This window comes from Phodopus roborovskii, unplaced genomic scaffold (assembly GCF_943737965.1).
Source record: "Phodopus roborovskii unplaced genomic scaffold, PHOROB, whole genome shotgun sequence".
Taxonomy (NCBI): Eukaryota; Metazoa; Chordata; class Mammalia; order Rodentia; family Cricetidae; genus Phodopus; species Phodopus roborovskii.
The window spans coordinates 20,603,130-20,613,446 of NW_026126418.1; positions in this window are offsets into that span (position 1 = coordinate 20,603,130).

Below are 10,317 nucleotides of genomic sequence, written 5' to 3' on the forward strand. Positions count from 1 at the left end.
TATATCCATCATAGTGGGAAGGCATGATGACAGCAGGATCTTGAGGTGGCTGATGACATCATTTTCACAGTCAGGGACTAGAAAGAGGTAACTACTGATGTTCAATTCACTTCCTCCTTTTAATTCAGTACAGGACCTGAGTCAATGGGATCATGCCATCCACATTCATATGGGTTTGGAAACACCATTATAGTCCAGCACAGAGGAGATCCAAACTCTAGTCAAAGTGACATGAAGCTTAACCATCACAATGAATAAGTAAATAAATTCTGAGTAACATTTCTTGTCTAAGTCTGACACAACTAGAGTTAGGCAGACCTCTCTGAAATCTGAGGCAGGAGCTTTAATGATGGCAATAGCAACTCTTACTGAGGAAGTATTTTCAGTGTGCTATTTTAAGTGATCTTATCATTCAGTATTCTAAAGAGATAACATTGTTATCTCTAAGTCACAGGCAAATGAGCAAGGCTCGCATCTAAGAGCTGGCTTTGTGTCCAGAGCTCAGGCTCAAATTCATGGCAGCAAAGAGCAAAAGTGCTCCTGTCATTCTCCAACCTGAGTTTGTGGCAGCAGATATGGAAATCACTAAACATAACCTTCAGATTCCTGGCTCTGCTGCTCACAAGCTAGACCACACCAGCAGTGCCCTTGCCTCCTGGTCACTCTGCCCTTCTGTGAATTACAGCTGTGGGACTGCTGGAAAAACAAACATGGTGTCGTTAATTACAGACCTATTGTGTGCCAGGGCAAAGCATTTTCATGGGGATCTCCATTGATCCCCACCACTTGATAAGTAGGAGTAGGTGTAACTGAGAAGGGAGAGTTGCAATTGCCCTTGTAAGGGCTGGAAAGGTCTCCAGGCCCTCTACTAATAATCTGAAGCATCATCTCCACTTCAAAAATAGTGAGGCTAGAAAGTGAAGGTTAGAAAGGTTGATGTGATTCCGGTTTCAATGGCAGAGCTTAGAAAGGAGCTCTAACTCAACTGTCCTTCACAAGGAGAGTTTCAGTTGTTTTGCTTGCTTGTTTGGGCACTGTTTGTCACATTATGAAGTGCAAGATGACCTCAACCTTGTGACCCTTCCACATTCACCTCCTGTTGTGAGGGTTACATCCCTGTGCCACCATTCCCACCCACCCTGAGCGTTTTTTACATACATGCTCATTGCTTTGTGGATCACATCAGTTTATTCCACTGAGCATCTGACCAATGCCCATTTAGAATTGTAATTCTGCTCTTCCCAAGCTCAGAGCTGTGATTGTTCCTCCTGCTATGAAAACTCAGAGTAGGTAAAAGATTGGAAAAGATTGGAAACCAGAGCCAAGAGGTGAAAGAACTGCGGGAGATAATCATGAATAGGGTAGAACTTATTCAAAGGAATAAATAAAACCATGTCACGTGTAAATGCTGTACAGACTTATGTGGTAGTTTGAATGTAATTTGGTCCCTAAAACTCATAGAGAATGGCACTATTGGGAGGTGTGGCTTTGTTGGAGTAGGTGTAGCCTTTTGAAAGGAAGTCTGCCACCTGGGGGAGGGCGGTGCTTTGAAGTCTCTTTTGCTCAAGCTTCCCTCAGTGTGACTTTCAGACCATTTCCTGCAAGATACAGGACTCTCAGCTACTTTGATAGAACCATGTCTGCCTGCATACCGACATGCTCTCCACCATGATGATAATGAACTGGACCTCTGAACTGTCAGTGAGCCACCCCAATTAAATGTTTTCCTTTATAAGAGTTGCTGTGGACATGGTGTCTCTTCACAGCAGTAGAAACAAAGAGAACTTGTAAAGTAATTTTGCATCTTTAATAAAAAAATATATGTATCATTAATTGCAGACCTACTGTGTGTCAGGGCCAGCATGTTCATTGGAAGCCCTGTGGTTCCTCACACTTCTCTGATAACCTCCATTCTAAAGCAAAGTGACAGATCTACCAAGAGTCTGTCTAACTCTCAAGGATACCTGGCCCAAGAATGTGAGAACAGGCTTACTCCTCTCCACTTCCAGAACTCCAGGGAAATCAAGAGCTCTCTCCCCAGGCATTGACATTTCTATGCATTTGAATTTCCCACATTGACTGCTGGAGAAACAAACCTGACATGCACACACAAAATGAATATGAAGATTGATATTTTTCATTGACTTTGGCTTAAGGTTTTAGATGATGAGACAGTCTGTTGTTTTCTTTTGTGTTTGAAGTTTTTCCTATTGAAAACACACAATAGGAAGAGCATGCTTCATTAGGCAGAAACAAGCTTGAGCTAAGGCTCCCACGATGGTTTCCCACCCCAGCCCATGGTGGTAGCTTTCCAGACTCCAGCAGGACTGAAATGTCTTCCCTCTGCTCTTCCCTCGGGTCATCACAGATATGCAAGAACATTGCAGCCATGCTCAGCACACCTGTGGCCAGCCAGGCCGCGTCTGCAATGTGTCAGGTCCTGTCTGAAGTGCCTAAAGTTCCCTGTGCCATCTCATCTTACAATTGTTAGGGGGTGGCAAGGAAACTCAGTGGGTTTTGGCACCTGGTGGCAAGCCTGATGGTCTAAGTTTGATCCCCACATTGTAGAAAGAACTGACCCATGGAAGGAAAGAACTGACTTTGAGAAGTTACCTGACTTTCAGATGCACATGTAGTATGTGCCCCCTCTGCACGCACAGTAAATAAATAAATAAAGGTATAATTTTAAAAGTGAATGCTTGGTTAAAACAGCGAGGTCAGGAACACCAGAGATGATAAATGAGAAGGCTTACACTTAGGCGTGAGACAGCAGGAAGGAAAAAACTAAGTGTGGTCTTGGCAGGTTTCAGCCAATTCTTACCAAAGCCTTCTCTGAACGGTACTGGACACCAGTACCCTTTCACCTAGTAAAATGAACTTTATGGATAGTTACACCTTTATACATATTCTAAGGCATCCAGTTGGAATAGACTAGATTGTGGATAAGCATCTAAGAAAGCTGCCTATTCCAGGGAAGGGATCACTTCCTAAGGGTGGGCAAGGAGAGGAGAAACAACAGATAGACTTCTCAGTGCTGATGCTAGAGGTGGCCCTTTGTTACTGCTCCTTCTGCCTTGCTTTTGCCTAGTCACCTGCTAAAAACCAGTCTTCCTGACTGTTCCCTCTACCTTGGCCTTAGTGTGGATTCTTCCTCTTTGAGAAAAGCTGTGGGGGTTAGTGGCAGCAGGAGGCCCAGAAGCCACAGCTCCTCAAATCCAGGACAGATTTCTGTTGTCACTCTACAATAAAGAAATCAGTATGTACTTATTCATATATGGATTTTAGACATAGAGCAAAGGATTACCGGCCTACAATTCACACCGCCAGAAAAGCTAGGAAACAAGGAGGACCCTAAGAGAGACATACATGGTCCCCTGGGGAAGGGGAAATGAACAAGATCTCCAGAGCAAATTGGGAGCATGTGGGGAGGGGAGAGGGAGTTAGGAGAAAGAAAAGGGGAGAGGTGGACATGAGGGAACAGGAAGATTGAGACAGGGAAAGAACAGAGGAGAACAAGAAAACAGATACCATAATAGAGGGAGACATTATAGATCTAAGGAGAAATCTGGCACTAGGGAAATGCCCAGATATCTTCAAAGATGAACCCAACTAACAATCTAAGCAATAATGGAGAGGCTACCTTTATGCCCTTACACCATAATGAGATTGACATCTACCTTATATGCCATCCTAGAGCCTTCATCTAGTAGCTGATGGAAGCAGAAGCAGACACCCACTAGCCAAACTCCTAGAATCCAGCTACAGACAGGGAGGAGTGATGAGCAAAGGGGTCAAGACCAGGCTGAAGAAACTCACAGAATCAGCTGACCTGAACAAGGAGGAGCTCATGCACCCCAGTCTGGTAGCTGGGAAACCAGCATAGGACTGACCCAGAACCCCTGAATCTAGGTGTTAATTAGGAGGACTGGGCAATCTATTGGACCTCTAGAAATGGGTAAGTATTTATTCCTAGTATATGAATGGACTTTGGGAGCCCATTCCACATAGAGGGATACTCTCTCAGCCTAGACACATGGGGGACTGCCTAGGCCCTGCTGCAAATGATATGACAGACTTTGAAGACTCCCCATGGAAGGCCTCACCCTCCCTGGGGAGCATGTATGTCTCTCTTAGGGTCCTCCTTGTTTCCTAGCTTTTCTGGCGGTGTGAATTGTAGGCCGGTAATCCTTTGCTCTATGTCTAAAATCCATATATGAATAAGTACATACTGATTTCTTTATTGTAGAGTAACAACAGAAATCTGTCCTGGATTTGAGGAGCTGTGGCTTCTGGGCCTCCTGCTGCCACTAACCCCCACAGCTTTTCTCAAAGAGGAAGAAAGGGGATGGGATGGGGGGGGGGGAGTGAGGGGCAGGAGAGGAGGGGAGGGTGAGGGAACTGGGATTGATATGTAAAACAACCTTGTTTCAAATTTAAATAAAAAAAGGAAAAAGAAATAATAAATAAATAAAACTAAAAAGGAAATCAAGGCACCACATACTATAGCCCAGAACTTCCAGACTTTGGAGATTCCAATTCCAGATCCCAAAATGAAGCACTCCTTATTCTCAAAATTTCTCTCATTTTTGTTGTTGTTGTTTGGTGGGGGTGTGTTGTTTGTTTGGTTTTGGTTTTTTGAGACAGGGTTTCTCTGTGTAATAACTCAAACTCAAAAAGATCTGCCAACTCCTCCCAACTCCTGGGATTTAAAGGCATGCCTTACCACAACCAGCATTCTCTCATTCTTGTGGCAAAACTTCCTGGAATTTTTATTTCCCCTATAGTTGTGGAAAGTGAAGTGCAGTATGAACAAGATAATTTTTTTTTCTGGTTTTGTTTTGTTTTGAAAGTCACAAAGCTGCTGGAGCCTGCAATACCCAGAGTCTTTCCCATACAAAGTGGACCCAGGAAACAAACTGTTGAGGAGACACGAGCAAATGTTGGGGTTAGAAAATGAAAACTCAAAACCCCTGGTATGAGGTAGTCATGGTTCTAGGCTTTACAGCCAGCTGGTGAGTTAGCCCCACGATGGCAAGCCACACAGGCTACTTGTATGTCCAGGCACAAAGATGCCTCATCTGTTCAACAAAAAAAACAGGGGCCTGTGCTTTGAAATGGACAGAAATGTCACAATAAAACAATGTGAGAGGGAGGACTTCTTATTGTCTCCTGAGAGCTTGTGGAGAGGGGGTTTCCAAACAAAGCCATAGGAATCCTTGTTGCAGGCACTGAAACTCAGGAAGAGTTGCCAGCACTGGGGCGTTGGCCTTCAGCTGAATAAATTAGCATCAGATGACCAATGAGGTTTAAGGGAGGCACATAGGGTCATGACAGGAACCCTGAGCCTGAGGCATCATGGTAAAAACATTCATCAGACCAGAAGTTATACAAAGTTTAAATCATTATTTATTTATTTGGGGGGGGGGTAAGAGGTCATAGGACAACTTACATAGTCCTTTTTCTCATCTCACCATGTGGGTACCCCAAGAATCAAACCCCCAAAATCATCAAGTTTGGCATCAAATGCTTTTATCCACTGAGCTATCTCACCATCCATAAAAGTTTTAACAGTGAGCAGACACTCAGGGGCATACTCAGAGAGACAGACAGACAGACTCTGAGGAGGAAAGAGGCTCTTTTATAGCAGATGTGCCCTGGCTTTATTTCCCAATTGTGTAGGACTGTATCTGAACAGAATTCAAGGGGGCAGCTCACTATTTTTTTACATAGTAAATCTCATACCACCTATCCTACTCAAGAACAGTGTCTAAGGTGATGCACCAGGGGTCTGATTGGTTAAATAAGTCCTCACAAGTCACTGGGGTCTGGCTTCTAGAAAGTCTCCTTTTTATTTCTGGTCCTTTTATTTGGGAACTTTTTGTCTCTATGTATCACTCTCTGAAAACTCCTTTGGTAACACTTTGCGATGAACCCTAATAACATCTGGCCACTTTCTGATTTCTGTTATTACCCGAACTCTCCAGTCTGCTTGCTCAGACTGTCTGTGATTCTGGGTTGTCTGGGACCCCTGAGCTCATAGCAAAAAGAAAGAAGAGGGCAAAACATGCCAAGAATATGTTTGGAGAAGTAATACCCAATAATGGGGTGGATGAATACAAAGGGAGGTATAGCCCTGCAATGGCATCATAAACATCTGTTTAAATCATATTAAATCATATGACATTAGTTGATAAGCCTCTCAACTTATAAAGCAGGGATAATTAGATATACTTCTCTAGCCAAAACAGGTTTAAAGAACATCACACAAGTCCCTAAGACAATTGTTAACTAAATTTCCCAAGAATGATACTGTGCCAGCACTGGGGCAGAGTGAAGACAGTTGTCTTTGGCCCTCCTTGAGATTGGTGGCTGGAATCCAGGATTACACAGGAAGTACAATTGGTCAACTCAAGCCTTGTGAACCCTGTGTGGCTGGCTTCCACCTGGCCTGTGAAACTGCAGATGGTCTCTTCCAGGAAGAGGCTGAAGAGGGAGGGAGACTCTCTACCTAGTCCCAGGGGAAGAAGTGAGCTGTCACTTCTTTCTTGATTAGCTTCCCAGAAATTGCCTCTAACTCCCAAGAAATTAGTGGTCTCTGCATTTCTTAGGAAATCCAAGTATTTCATTTATTTATTTTATCAATTTTGTTTTGGTTTGGTTTTGGTTTTTTGAGAACAGGGTTCTGTCCTAGAACTTGCTCTGTAGATAAGACTGGCCTCAACTTCACAGAGATCTACCTGCCTCTGCCTACCAAGTGCTGGGATTAAAGGCATGCACCACTACTGCCCAGTTCCAAGCATCTTTTCTTAAATGAAAGCTCTATTGAGTATAATTCATATCCCACAGAACATCCATTTGAAGTACAAAACTCAGTAGTTTTAAAGTATATTGCAGCCATCAGCTCCATCAGTTTTCTACTATTTATGTACTATTTTTGTTGTGTTGTCTTGCTTTTGAGACAAAGTCTCTCTTTGTAGTCCTAGCTGTCCTGGAACTATGTAGATAGACCAAGCTGTCCTCAAACTCACAGTGCTAGGACTGAAGGTGTGCATCACCATGCCTGCTCTAACAATTTTTACAAGCTATCCCTACTCACTAAACATGCCCTGCCAACAGGCATAGACAACCTGATAAGCTTTCTGCCTCTGTGTATTTGCATATTCAGGACATTAATATGTAAATAGGGATCAATTATACTACTCATAGTTTCTTGTGACTGGTTTTCTCACTTAGCATAATATACTCAAGTTCCTCCACATTACATCGTGTGTCAGTACATCAATAGTTTTTATTACCAAACAACATTCCATTTTATGAGGATGTTTTTTTAATTTTATTTACTTTTATGTTTTATGTATGAGTGCTTTATCTGCGTGTATACTTGCATGCCAGAAGAGAGTATCAGATCCCATATTAAATGGTTGAGCTGACACGTGGTTGCTTGGAATTGAACTCGGGACCTCTGGAAGAGCAGCCACTGTTCTTAACTGCTGAGCCATCTCTCCAGCCCTTATGAGTATGTTTTATTTGTTCATTTCCCCATTGATAAACCTTAGATGTCTTTGGAGTTTTAATGTATTGTCTGTAATGTTAACTGTGTTTGTCATAGTTGTTTCCATGAGCCATGCATTTGACCTAATTCCTATCCCTAGCTACAAGCCAGAGAGACAAGTCTCTTTTTCCCATAATAATGATGAGATGTGGAGGTTAAGTAGCCATCTAAGGTCATACTAATAAGTGGCAGAGCTAAGATGTTATGAGTACTTTCCGACAAGCCTGGTCCCAGAGCTGCTTCAGTCCCAAAATAACACAGAGACGCTATTAGTTATAGAGCTGTTAGCCAATGGCTAGAGCTTCTTATTGGCTAGCTCTGTCTTAGCTATTAATTCATTTCTATCAAAGTATTTTTATGTGGTATTACCAGGGAGAGACAGACAGTCAGGACCACTTATTTCTCTCACGGACTACATCTTGACTCCTCTTTACTACCTCTCCCAGAATCCTCCTTGTCTCCTAGTCCCACCTATCTTCCCTTTCTATTTGCCAACAGTGCTTTATTCATTAACCAATAAGAGAAACATATTTACAGAATGACATCTCCCATCACTAGGATTCCCAGTGCACCCCACTTCACTTACTCCTTCCTGCCTGGTGCTCTTGCTTCCATCCAATTAGCAATGAGGCTGGAACAAGGGAAAATGTATTCATCCAATGACCATTTACTCCATGCGCTGGCTAGTTTTACATCAACTTGACACAGACTAGTCAACTGAAAGGAGGGAACCTCAAATGCCTCCATAAGATCAAGCTTTAGGGCATTTTCTTAACTAGGGATTGGTGGAAGATGGCCCAGCCCATTGTGGGTGGTGACATCTCTGGGCTGGTGGTCCTAGGCTCTATAAGAAAGCAGGGTGACATTCCCTATGGAGGGATGCCTTGCTGAGCCTAGATACAGGAAGGAGAGCCTTGCTTGGTCCTGCCTCAAGTGATGCAACAGACTTTGTTGATTCCCCATGGGAGGCCTCACCCTCTCTGAGGAGTGGATGGTGGGGTGGAGGTGGGGGAGCGGGAGGAGGTATTCCATTAGGTACAACCGGACACTGCCTCCCAAAGTTTGGCTACCTCAGGCAAGCAGTCTGATGTTGGTCACCAAGAAGGATGTGACTATATGATGGAGACTCCCCGCTGCTAGAAAGCCCAAGGGAGGGTTTCTAGAGATTTGAACATGATAGGTTTCCCCAGCAGAGAAAACTGACAGCCTACACAGAGGAACCAGTGTACATAGACACAGAGACCAGGGGCTTTGATCCACAGAATGGACTGTGCTCCCCTGGAGGTGGAAAGAGAGGAGGGAAGGTTGAGGGATCATACTGCAGGAAACCTTGAATGCCAGGCTGGAGTCTAAAATTGTCTTCTGGGCCTTTAGATCAGTGGTTCTCAACCTGTGAGTTGTGACCCTTTTGGGGGCCACATATCAGGCATCCTACATACCAGATACTTACATTATGATTCATAACAGTAGCAAAATTGCAGTTATGAAGTAGTAATGAAATAATTTTGTGGTTGGGGGGCCACCACAACATAAGGGACTGTATTAAAGGGTCACAATATTAAGAAAGTTGAGAACCACTGATCTAGATGCTTCTAAGCTGAGTAACAAGGCTAAAATACCATAGAACTCTGTTATCCATATTCAGAACCAGATTCCTAGACCCCTGGGAACAATTATTTTAGTATCCCAACATTAGGCAAAAGAGCTGTGTTCTTGAGAATCCCTATATCCCTAACACTTAAGACAGTATTTGGTGCATTGTAAAGATAACAGTAAACACCTCTTGAATGACTTCATGGATGGAAGGAAGAAAAGAAGGAGGGAGGGAGGGAGGAGGAAGGGAGGGAGGAAGGAAGACTGGATGACTGTCAGCTGACTCTCTTTCTGTTATCCTTTTCTATTGCGGTAAATAAGGATCAGGATAAACAAATAGGCCGAATAGATGTTTATTCAGGGAGAAATAACTTACAACCTAGACAGATGAACACCAGGAAATTCAACCCAATCCTCTCCTGTCCGAGTCACGCCAGAAAGAGAGAGCCTTTCCTGGCCCCCTCCGACCTCCTTCCACAGGTCACTTCCGCCCATGGCTCCACCCCCCGATGGGCGTGGTCAGTGCCACAGAAGGACTATCTCACTACACTTTTCCAGCTTCCTTCTTTGCCAGATAGAATAAAAACAGCTGGAATGTTCTAGATGCTCCAATCTTGCCCACCTCCATATCTCTACTTGCCCTTCTCTCATCTGGTCTGGAGTAACTAAAGAAGTGGTACTCATTTGCTTCCCCCTTTCTTCTCACCATCACTCTCCAGGACAGGAATGATTGACTACCCCTTGTATGGGAGAGAACTGTGACTCGGTGCTTGTAGGGCTTTCCCGGGTGCTGGTGACAGAACTGAGATTATCCTTAGATCATCTGACACAACTAATGCTATGAGTTGGGCACATAGGGTATTGACTGAGGTTGAAGGATATGGAAAGGAATGGGAGGGACTCTGAGAGTTCATATTCCAGAACCTAGAGCTTACCCCAACCCTGTGTCCTAATTCTGTGTCAAGATATCATCCTACAGCATGCATCAAGATCCCTCCACCTCTGCCCTGATGACACCTCCCCACAAGCACACACACATGCCACACAAATCTAAAGAGGTGAAGGCAATAGTTTCCTTAAATAAAGCCTTTATTGTTGTATAAAACTGTCCTCTAGAAAACTTATTTATTTAATGTGTATGGGTGTTTTGTAAATATACGTCTGTGCACAAA